This window comes from Arvicanthis niloticus, chromosome 7 (assembly GCF_011762505.2).
Source record: "Arvicanthis niloticus isolate mArvNil1 chromosome 7, mArvNil1.pat.X, whole genome shotgun sequence".
Lineage (NCBI taxonomy): Eukaryota > Metazoa > Chordata > Mammalia > Rodentia > Muridae > Arvicanthis > Arvicanthis niloticus.
The window spans coordinates 75,996,397-76,008,399 of NC_047664.1; positions in this window are offsets into that span (position 1 = coordinate 75,996,397).

Consider the following 12,003-nt stretch of genomic DNA (forward strand, 5'->3'; position numbering starts at 1 on the left):
GGATTTATATAGTTTTGATCGGCATTTCCCTGATGTCAGAAGACGCCAAGGTTTTTTTTTTTTTTTTTTTTTTCATGTGTTTATTGGACATTAGTATTTCTCCTTTCCAGAAATTTCTGCTCAATTTATCTGCTCACTTACTGACTGGGTTATTCTTTCCTTTGGTATTACTTTGAGTCCTTTATATATTCTGGATAGCAATCCCCTCTTGGATGAATAACTGGCAGTGATTTTTTTTTTTTTTCTGTTCTGTGGTTCATCTCTATTCTGAGAATTATTTTCTTCGCTGTGAGAAAGCTTTTTAGTTTCATGAAATCCTATTTGTCAGTTCTTTATATTACATCCTGAGCTACCTGGAGTTTCATTCAGAAAGTCCTTGGCTATGCTTATCTTAAAACAAAATTTTGATCAGTCAAAAAAAAAAAAGACAAAAATTAATAAAGTCCTGTCCTTCAAATAATCACTACACTTTGGGACATTTATTTCTTGTATTACTTTTTTTTTCTACACAAGGCTTGGGGATGGACTTGAGACAGGGTTTCACTCCATAGGCCAAACTATCCTAGAGCTCAACCTAGCCCAGGCTGACCTTGAACTTATGGTAATCTTCCTGGCTTAGTTTGCTGCGTGCTGGGATTCCAGGTCTGAGCCACCACCTGTGACTTCTGTACATAATTGAAATAAATAATAATAAAACTGAAGGTATTTGTGTAAGAGCCAAATAAGGATAAGAGCAAAGTCAGAAACTCAAGTAGACTTGGAAGACATGGCCTTCCACCCATTCCCCGCTCTAGAACCACAGGGCATCTCCAGCAAACGCCCTGATGTCCTGGCTCTTACGGCCCTTCCAGCCCTCTTCTGCCGTGTTCCCTGGTCTTAGGCGCAGGCGTGGTGCTGTGGATGTATCCTTTTGGACTAAGCCCCATACCTCAGCATTTTGATTGATGGAGATTTTCTATAATGGTTGCAAAGAGAAGTTTTTCTTGATGATCATGAGGGCCACACTTATCTATGGGTATAAGAACAAATATTTGTCTTTCTGGGTCTGGCTTACCTTACTGTGATGGTCTGTATATACTTGGCCCAGGGAGTGGCAGTATTAGGAGGTGTGGCCTTGTTGGAGTAGGCATGTCACTGTGGGTGTGGGCTTTAAGACCCTACTCCTTAGCTGCCTGAAAGCCAGTATTCTGCTAGCAGCCTTCAGATGAAGATGTAGAACTCTCAGGTCTGCCTGCACCATGGCTGCCTGGATGCTGCCATGCTCCTGCCTTGACAATAATGGACTGAACCTCTGAAACTGTAAGCCAGCCCCAACTAAATGTTGTTCTTATAAGAGTTGCCTTGGTCATGGTTTCTGTTTACAGCAGTAAAATTCTGATTAAGACCCTTACCCAATGTGATCTTTCCTAGTTCCATTCGTTTACAAATTTGCAAATTTCACAATTTTATTTTTTTTATAGCTGAATAGTATGCCACAGGGTATATATTTCATGTTTTCATTATCTGTCAGGTGGAGGATATTTATGTTGTCTTTGTTTTCTAGTCATTGTGACTAGAGCAGCAGCAAACATGGCTGAGCATGTATGCAAGCAGGATGCAGAGTCCCTTGGGCATATGCCAGGGAGTGGTATAGCTGGGTCATGTGGTCATGAGTATTAGCTTTTTAAATATTCTCCACACTGATATCCAGAGTGCTGGGACTAGTTTGCAATTTCACCAGTGATAAGGAAGGGTTCCCTTCCCCCCATACACTCAACATTTGTTGTCTATTGTTTTGTTGATCTTTATCGATCTGACTGGGGTAAGATGAGACCTCAAAGCTATTTGACTTGCATTCTCCAGCTGCTAGGGACGATGAACATATTTTCAAATATTTCTTAGCAGTTTTTTTTTTTTAATTCTTTTGAGAACTCTCTGCTAAATACTCCAGGCCCAGTTTTTGAATGGATTATTTCTTTGTTTGTTTGTTTGTTTGTTTTGACTTTTTGTTGTTGTTGTTCTTTAAATGCTCTGGATATTTTTTTTTGTCAGATATATAGCTATAGAAGCCACACCCATAAAGTCGTACCAACAAGGCTGCCTAAACCTGACCTGAACAAGAAGGGTGAAGCCAGCAGATATGCTATCACGGAGTGGGACCTAAACCATACACAAAGAACCACAGGCAACCAGGGAATGCTGAGAGCAGGAGAGGTAGCTGTTCCTACAACCGAGCGCACCAACTGGTTGTTCAATACCAAATGGTCAGTCCTGAAAACATACATACAAGTAACATTGTACAGACTGGGCAGGTTGTATTTATGTACACAACAGATATGTATGTAATAGCAATTAAGGAAAAAAGGAGGCTGTGAATTTACAAGAGTGGGGGAAAATAAATAATATATTATATAATACTATATTATGTTATATATAGTATATAATTATAATATATAGTATGAACATTCTCTCTCTTTCTCTCTCTCTATATATATGCTGGTTGATGAGAAATATAAAGTTATATATATACAGAGATATATGAGAATATGCATATAGAATATATGAGTATATATTTTTACATCATTTTCTTCTCCAAACCTTCTCAATATATATATACATATACACAGACACATACATACACACACATATATATAGAAAGAGAATATATATATATATATATATATATATATATATATATATTTTTTTTTTTTTTTTTTGAGAATGTTTGGAGGAGAAAAGTGGAACCAGATGTTAAAAAAAGTAAAAGGCATGCTTCATGGTGGTAAAGTAAGAAGAGGTGATTCTTCAGACTGAAAATGAACTAAGTCTGGCAAGGGAAAATGTTGCAGTGGAAGCCAGGGGAGCCATTAGTGGAAGAGCCTCCTGCAGGCTAATGGAAGAGCCTCCTGCTGACAGGTGGAAGAGCCTCCTACCGACAGGTGGAAGTGGCCAATATGATCACACTGTCTGATGGTTGATGAGAACTATAGAGTTATATCAAATCCAACTCACAAGGTCAATGGTGGAGCAAAGGGAAGTCAGGGGCAGACGCAGCTAGGAACCCAACAGTCAGTGAAATATCATCATCATCGCCACAAACCCAACAAGGCCAATGTAGCACTTACCAAGCACCGGGGATGTTTTGTTTTGTTTTTTCAAATTAACTCATCGGATACCTGCAGCTCACCAACAAAGTGTTCCCAGACTTTTAGCCTTACACAGATCACGGAGTCACTTGCTCGAGAGTGGAGTCTGAAATCAGAGTCAAGGATCTGTTTGCCCTGGCTCTTCAGAGGCTGTAGCTTGTTAGACTGTTTGCTTTCTTGTGCTGATTGATCTGGGCTGCGCAGGGAGCCCCGCTGGACACCCTGGCTGTGTAGAAGGAGCCGGTTTGGCTGTGGAGGCTTCGACTCCGCGTTGCTGTCATCTACCGAGTGCTCACACCCGTCACTCATCGCTGTTCATTTATGTTACTGTCCATCAGTACCTTCCTGTGGTTCCACATCTCTCTCTGAGCACAGTAGATTTTATTCAAATGGCATTCATGAGAGAAATGTTCCCCTCCTTTCTCAACAAGAAAGCGGGTGACTGGGCGCGGAAGCCCCGGGGAGGCAGCATCTGCCAGCACTCGAGGATCCCGCCCGTGTGAGCCGAGGATAGAATTAACAGGCGCAGTCGTTCGCAGCTCAACATTTGTTCAAGTCTGGCACATGCACACATCATTAGCGACTGTATTTGAGAGGAGAGATCAAGGAGGTGGGGAAAGAGTGGATTTGATTAAAGGGGTAATCAGGGCAGGAGAGTCAGCGTTTATGAAAAAGCTTCAGAGCTGAAATGAACAAACTGGAGAGCAAGCAAAGGGCAGGACACCTTGGGAAGGGGGTTAGCAGACAATCTGGGTAACTTTGGCTCTGTGACTTCCGGTGCAAAATCTTGCTCCTTCCGTGACTCCCTGGAACGGGTTTGTTGTATCCACTCAAAGGAAGACTGGGAATGGGTGGTGGGAAGACTGAGTGGAGATTCCCTTGCCTCGCTTGTAACTTTCATCTTGTCTCTAAACAGGTAAGTGTACATGGGTAAGTTAATGTTTACCAAGCAAGTACAGTGTTTGATAGAGTCTGAGATGTTCAGAGCAACCTTAAGAAATGTGCATGTGTCGCCCAATAAAATTAATCTTTTTCTTTTGGAGACAAAGGCTCCTGTATCCCATGTTGGTCTCACTAAGTAACTGAGATTCACTTTAAACTCCGAATGTTCCCACTTCTACCCGCTGAGTCCTGGGATCTCAGGCGTGCACCATTATGTCCAGTTTATGTTGTGCTGGGGATCAAACCCAGGATTTCGTGCATACTTGTCATGCATTCTACCAACTGGGGTACTGCCCCCTGCTTATACCAATTAAGTGTATAGTGTTCATGTTATGCCTATCACTAGGCTTCTCAATGGAAAAGGTACCTTACAAACCGGGTCTCAGGAGTCTGTCAAGAGGCAGTTCCTGGCCAGGCAGAGTGTCTAAGCTTGTGACTCATCGAGGAGTGTCTGATTCTCTCTCCACACCACCTGTGGAGCAGGGAGGTACAGGTGTGGCCACCTCTACCTGACATACAAGGCACCTGGTGCCAGGTGGTTAATAACTTGCAGAATAACTCCAGCTGGCAAACGGTGGGGTGGGGAGCCCAGCTGCTGTGTTCAGTTCTGCCACCTCCTGGACTTTAGCCCTAATCTGAGGATGCAACAGGATTCATTTGAAGAAGATAGCGATAACCATCAAGTCTTAAACTTCATGACCTTGACAACAACAACAAAAAGAGTAAACTTTCCAGTGATCTAGAAGGAGGATGTGTGTGAGTCACTTGGGGCGTGCCTATGGGTCTCACAGTCAGAACTGATGTGGTGTTGGAATCATCCTGGATGTCAGCCAGCACTTTCAGTGTCAGTCAGAGCCTAGGTTCATCTGCTGTAATAGAAACACCCCCAAATACTGTAGCACAGATCTGACAGAAGCCCATGTCTTCTTATAATCTGGAAATAAGTGACTCCAGGCTTCCGGCTCTGAACTAAGGACTCTTAGAAAGTCAGGTTTCTCCTGTCATGTTAGTCTGCCGTCCCTTTGGGTGGCACTTTTAAAAACAGGATTTATTTATTTGTATGTGTGTGTCCATGTCTCTGTGAGTGTACACAGGAGCGTGTCAGTGTGCAAACTTGTGCACACTCAGATCGGCCAGGTGAGTGGGCCATGTATCACCCACCTCCTTCTTTTGAGGCAGGCTCTCTCCCTGAGCTTGGGACTTATGTTTTCTCAGGTAAGCTGGAAGTTAGTAAGCCCCAGAGATTCTCCTGTCTCTGTCCTCCTTGGAGCTGGGGTCCCGGACATACTCAGGACACCAAGCTTGTTACAGCGATGCCGATGTTGGCATCTGAACTCTTGTTTCTGTGATTGTGCAGCTCTTAACCACCGAGCCATCTCCCCAGTTCACTGAGCTGAGCCTTTGTCCACAAGCAGAAGGCAATAGTGGCTCCATGTACCTACCTTCTAGCCCAGAGGAGGGAGAGGACAAAGCTAGTTGTTTCCTTCTAGGGAAGTCACAGGTGCTGCCTTCACTTGTTTTTCTGACATACACACTTGGCCACACAGCCAACCAAAGGTTTAACCCACCTGACTGACCTGCTAAGACATTAAACGCAGGTCTACTACTAAGAAAAAGAAGAATAGAGTAGACACAGGGGACACTGGCCTTCTCCATATTTCTGGTTTGAAGGGAACGAGGCCAAGTGTACCCAGCTGTAGATATGCACATGCATACCAGAGAGACACCCACAGACCCTTTAGACTCTGAAGGCAGCAGATTTTTTTAGCTAAAAAAATTATTTATTTTATGTGTATTAGTGTTTTGCCTGCACATATGTCTGTGAATCATGTGAATGCCTGGTGCTCATGGAGGTCAGAAGAGGGTGTCAGGTCCCTGTCACATGTTGTGAGCCAACATGCGGGTGCTGGTAGGCTATAATGTCTGGTTATACCGAATTCCCAGAAGTCTGTGGGCCAGTGGGCCTTATACATCATTGAACAATAAAGAGGCTCTATCTCAATTAAGATAGAAGAAAGGAACCATCTCTGATATCCCCTTACCTCTGGTTGTATACTGTAGCAACATATACTTGCATTCACGTACACACCTACACACCATTCACACATACATACCGAAGAGAAAAAATGATGTCAAGATATATTTGTTAAATGCATATGAAAATATCGGTGAAAAAGGCACTGCCACAGTCACGAGACCTTTGACCTACCCCTGCTTTATACATTAGGCTAGGGGTGGCCCTGGCAACAGAGTAGGTATCTTTTAGGCAAATCCTATTAGTTGGCTGTGCCTTGGTTGATGAGGCAGGTTCACCATATATGCTAACAGGCTGAGGCCTGTCTCTCACTTCTCTCTCCACTGCTCACAGTGCCGCCATCTACATTGCCTTGGAATGCTTTGTGGTCCTCCCAACAATCCTGGAGGGTGAGCAGGGCAGGCAATGCTCCTGTGGTTGAGGCTTGGAGACAGACTGGGGAGACCAAGTCACAGGATGACACAGAATGGAGAAACTGGTTGTCTTAAAGTTTTACTGCTGTGAACAGACACCATGACCAAGGCAACTCTTATAAGGACAACATTTAGTTGGGGCTGGCTTAAAAGTTCAGTCCATTATCATCAAGGCAGCAGCATGGCAGCATCCATGCAGGCATGGTACAGGAGGCGCTAAGATTTCTACATCTTCATCTGAAAGTAGCTAGGGGAAGACTGGCTTCCATGTAGCTAGGATAAGGGTCTTAAAGTCCATGTTCACAGTGATACTCTTCCTCCACCAAGGCCACGCCTCCAAATGGTACCACTCCCTGGACCAAGTATATCCAAACCACCACACTGATCAACAGTGTGTGAGCTTCAGGGTGGTTCACATTTTCCCACAATCCCACACTGCTCAGCTCTTAGCCTTTTTGTCCCTGAATCCATAGTTCTCACTCAAATACTGTCAGAAGGCCTACGTAAGTACCCTGTTTTCTTAAGGAAAGCTCAACTCCTTTCTTCAGGGGATAAATTCAGGACTTGAGACAACTGTTCTGGTTCCTGCCCCCTTTCTGGAAACATGGAAACTCACTGATAAAACATGCAATTCCTGCTCCTGGGAAGATAAATGCGCTTTCCTCCCCTTCATCTTTCCTACAGAGATTTGGTCACAAGTCTGTTTTATCACTTGATTTTTTTCCCTCTGGCAAATAAAAGACCAGAAAACCATCCTCCTGGTTCTCAAGGCTTGCTCTCCCCTCTGTAGCTGACTGAGATCAGTTCTGAGTCTGCTGGAGACTATCTATTCTGACCTCCACTGGCCCAATGACCCCCAACTCCACCTCCCCCCCCAACTCCATCCATGTGTTCTTTAACACACCTGCTTGACAAATGGCATAATTTTTAAAGTAAAGATTTTTAGAGTCATTTCCTCCTCCTTTTCTTCCCCCTCCTCCTTTTACAGGCAGGTTATAGATTGGCTCTAGTAATCCCCAGATTCAGGGGTGCACACTCTTGTGTAACTCCCCCCAGATTCAGGGGTGCACACTCTTGTGTAACTCCCCCCAGATTCAGGGGTGCACACTCTTGTGTAATTCCCCTCCTACTCTCTGAAGTCTGTTGCTTCTGAACAACAGAATAGAATATGGATGTTAGGTGTCACCATTCTAATGAGAGTATATAATCATACTTGTATATACATTACTATGTAGCCCAGGCTGGAATCAAACTCTCTGTCACCCTGTTTCAGCCTCCCAAGTGCTGGAATCATAGGTGTGTGCCACCACATCGGGTTGTCTTGATAGAACTCTTTTGCAGATCTTGATCAAGCACTCTGCCATGTTTACCAGGACCTCAGAGCAGACTCTGATGAACAGACAGCAAGGAATCCAGGCCCCCAGTCCAATTGAATTCTTCCAACATCCATATGACCTTGAAAGTGAGTGTCTACCCTGAAGCTTCATTTGGGATCTCTGTCCCTGGGGACAGCCTGATGGCAACATCTTGAACAACCCCAAAGCCCAAGGTTCGATAAGCCATGGCTGGATTCTTCCCCACACAGAAAAAAATGCAAGATAACAAGGTGTGTTATTTTAAAGCCACTGAGTTTGTGGTGACTTGTTACCCAGCAGCAGGTGACAAACAGACTCTCCTGCCTAATTAGATCCCTTGCTCTTTCCTGCCCGAGAGCTCTCTCTATTTGTCTTCAGTCCTGCCTCTGTTTTGTGTCAGTCCCCATAGGCTTCATTTGGATAAACAATTACTTCCTATCAGTCAGGACCCTACAGTAGTGAGGACTCACTCAAGCAGTGTAACTGCAGAGTGTGTGCAGCTTTAAGCAAGCCAACATGATTTGTGGTATCAAGGTGACTTAGCCACAGCAGAAAGACATAGTCACGGCTCCCTAACAGCTCAGGGGATGCCGACAGCAGAAGCAGAGTTTGATGAGAACGAGCAGGGAAGGCCAGTTATCTCCTGTGGTTTCAGGCCGAGACTGGGCAGTACAAGAAAGTACCTAACCTCTCTCCCCACCCTCCAAGTTCTTGAGAAGTCTCTCATTGGGTAAAAGTGTCCAGAGGTTATAGGTTCAAAATGATGTAGGCCACAGAGCAAAAGAGAAGCTGTGGAAAACGTGTGGGCAGAGGAACAAGGAAAAGCATGTGGAATATTTCCTAACTGGGCTCTCTTTTTTACCTTGCTCAGCCCCGGTCTACAAAGTGAGCAATCCTCTGCTAAAAGCAACACTGTTTAGACACTCTTAGTAGCCCCAGAATATACTGTAAAATACCCAGTCATCTTCCTGGCTTTCTCTGGGGATCTCTGCCACCATGCCCTGGGTCAACTCAAGCTGTCCTGTGGAGAATGCATGCGCTGAAGAAGGACTCCTTTTCTTTCTGTCCATGTTCAGCTTGCTTCTGCGTTCCAGCCACACCTAACCGTTCATGACCTTTCCTCCTGCTCTGCTTTTCACATCCCAGAAGATGCAGGCATTATTCTCCCCCACAAAAATGACACTAATCATCCTGGAGGGCTATGGTTCCTCCCCAGGGCAGCCCTGCTTCTGTGGCACAGATCTGGAACATTTTACCTATTGCATTCACACTTCGTAGCTTTGGGTACAAATGGGGTCATACTGATAAGAGTAAGTCATATTTCTCCTCTATGTACCGGAGGTCCTGCTACATCCTAGTGATCCTCCTGACATTAATAACAACGGCTCAGCCACAGCCTCGCTCTCACCTCTCTGGCCCCTTGGTGATATCACTGCTTCCCATCCAGTCTCTGAGGCCAACACTGCACCCGCAGCTCTGTAGGGTCTTCTGTGACCACACTGCAGTGACCCTGCCATGCCACTTCTTGACACGGCACTGCTGGAAGCCCTGTGCTGCTGGAGCAACTCCAGCCCCTGCAGCTTGCTTCTGCAGGGATCTGCAGTCCTCAGCTGTGCCCTGCCACCTCTATACTGTCATTCACAGTGGTCTCAAAGCAACACACATTGTAAAAACAATCTTTTGAACTTTGCCTGCAGACTCTGGGGCTTAGACCTGGTGGGGCTGGGAGAAGAGATGGGCACCTTGCTGTCTTCTTCAGACTTCATCTTCTCTAAGAGAGTGGTCTCATACACTTGGGTGCTTGTAGGTCCTGTAGTCTACCAAACCATCAGGCTTAAATGGGTTCTATGGCTTCATTTGTCTAACAGAAGGAGCTGTCTGTCTGTATGTCTTGCTGTGTGTGGTATGTGGTAAACCTACTGGGTGATGCCCCATGTGGGAAAACTCTGCTAATTAAGGTTGAAGTCTACCATTGACTGGATAGCCTTCTGGGCCTTGGCACATAATGAAGGGTAGGGCTTCCCCTTTCTTGACCTTGTCTGGAGAGTCCACCCTCCTCCCACCTCTACCTGCAGAATGTCATGTAGCCTTAATTAGATTACAGGATCAATTAATTTCCTTTCTTCTGATAAGAACCCATTCAGCTAGCCCCTGAGATTCCCGGATGCTTCCCCTGTTGAGGCATTTCAGTACCGCAAGCCTTCAGCCAATGGCCTTTGCTCATCCTCGATGTTTGTACCCCTCACCCCTGCCCCCATACTATACAAGCCTTGAATCATTCCAAGTAAAGTTGATCTGCATCCCAGCATCTAGTCCTGGTGTGTCTACTTCACTGTACTTACCCACAGGGCTTCCAGACCCCCTCTGCGTTGTCTCTGTGCCCTTTGACCTCATGGACCAAAATCTGCTGATGATACCCAAGAGTCACACCCATGATCACTCAGAAAGATGGACCAGGGATGTAGAGCAGCGGGCTGGTCTTAGCACTGCCCTCACAACCCTCCAGTAAGAAGATGAAAGAAGCCCACTGCAGGCCAAATGAAAGGCTTTGGGGCTTGGTTGTACCACTGTTGTTTTGGAGCCTCCTTTGACTCTTGAGTATTTAGTTCTGAGTTCTCAATGATTAACAGAACCTGAATGAACATAGTTTTTGCTTCTTAAACCAGGATCTCACTATGTAGCCCTGGTTGGCCATGAACTCTCAGCAATCATCCTGCCTCAGTCTCCTAAGCACCAAGGAGTGCAAGTGTGAACCATGAGCCCTGGGCTTGACTACAGATTTGACTCCAGTTTCTTCTGCTATCTGAGATGGGTCTCATAAAAAGATTCTAAGACAAGCCTTGGGTGAAGGTAGCTTATTTGAGAACAGGAAGAGAGAGGCCTGTGAAAGGCACATAATTGTGTGAGTCTCTGTTGAGGGCCACTCAGCTCAGTCCTGTGAGGAATCCCTGAGGAAGCTTGTGGAATATTTGGAGTGGCCCACCAGCAATCAGTGAGGTATGTGGAAGTCACTAGAGAACTGCCATCCTTATTAATTAATGTCTGCCTCCCACGAGACTTAATATACCTGTGCTTCTGGGTTGTTTCTGGCATCAGAGGGCACTCAATGTGTGAGAACCTCTCAGGTGGAGAAGCAGAGGACGGGAGGGGGTGGTGAGAGGGTGTCATGGGTTTGAAGATAGCTGACTTGCCAGGGCAATGAATACAGATGGATACAGGCAGCTCTGGATGGGAAAGGGATGGACCAGCAGTGCCTCATGAATTGGGCAAGGAAGAGAACACAAATTCATTATTCTCCATTTAAAGACACCAACTCCTGGGAGCAGTGTTATCTTTGGAGGCAGGCTGCATAAATGGTTTTGGAGTAAATGAAGAGTCTGCATTTATTTTATCTATTTATTTTTGTTCTGTTCTGTTCTGTCTGTCTGTCTGTCTGTCTGTCTGTCTGTCTATTTTTCTGTGCTGAGACTTGAACCCGGGGCCTTCCCCATGCTAAGCAACTGTTCCATCACCAGCCCTGGTCATTAGTTTCAATAATCATCTAGACACCTTTGTTCTCTAGAGTCCTGCATGAAACAATAAGTATCATATTTAGACAACAGCTGCAATCACCCCACCCCATGCCCATCATTAAAAACTTAATGTGTGTACACTCTGCATCTGTCTCTATCCCAAGCCAATGTGAACCAGGAATGCCATGTCCGGAGCTGGCCATGTCCTCACTGGACAGCAGAGCTAGAGGCTCAGAGGGCTGAGCTGGGCAGAGCACCGTTATCCCCACCTAGTGTCCTGTAGCCTGCCTCCCTCTGTGACCTGGACATTTTTGGTTGGGTCTCTTTCCTGGCTTTTAGCTCATCTATATCTCCCAGGTTTTGTCTGTGTTCTTCTGTGGTTCAAGGATGTGTCTGATCCCTGGTCATCCAGGACCTTGGGCTTCTTATCCCACTGTAGTCTCTTTTTCTTAGCATTGGATCTAGTTCTCTGGTGTTTCTCTTATGTATATCAGCTATTTCTTTTCTTTACTCTTTTCTTTTCCCTTTCCCTTCTTTCCCTTTCCCTTCTTTCCCTTTCCCTTCTTTCCCTTTCCCTTCTTTCCCTTTCCCTTTCCCTTCTTTCCTTTTCCCTTCTTTCCC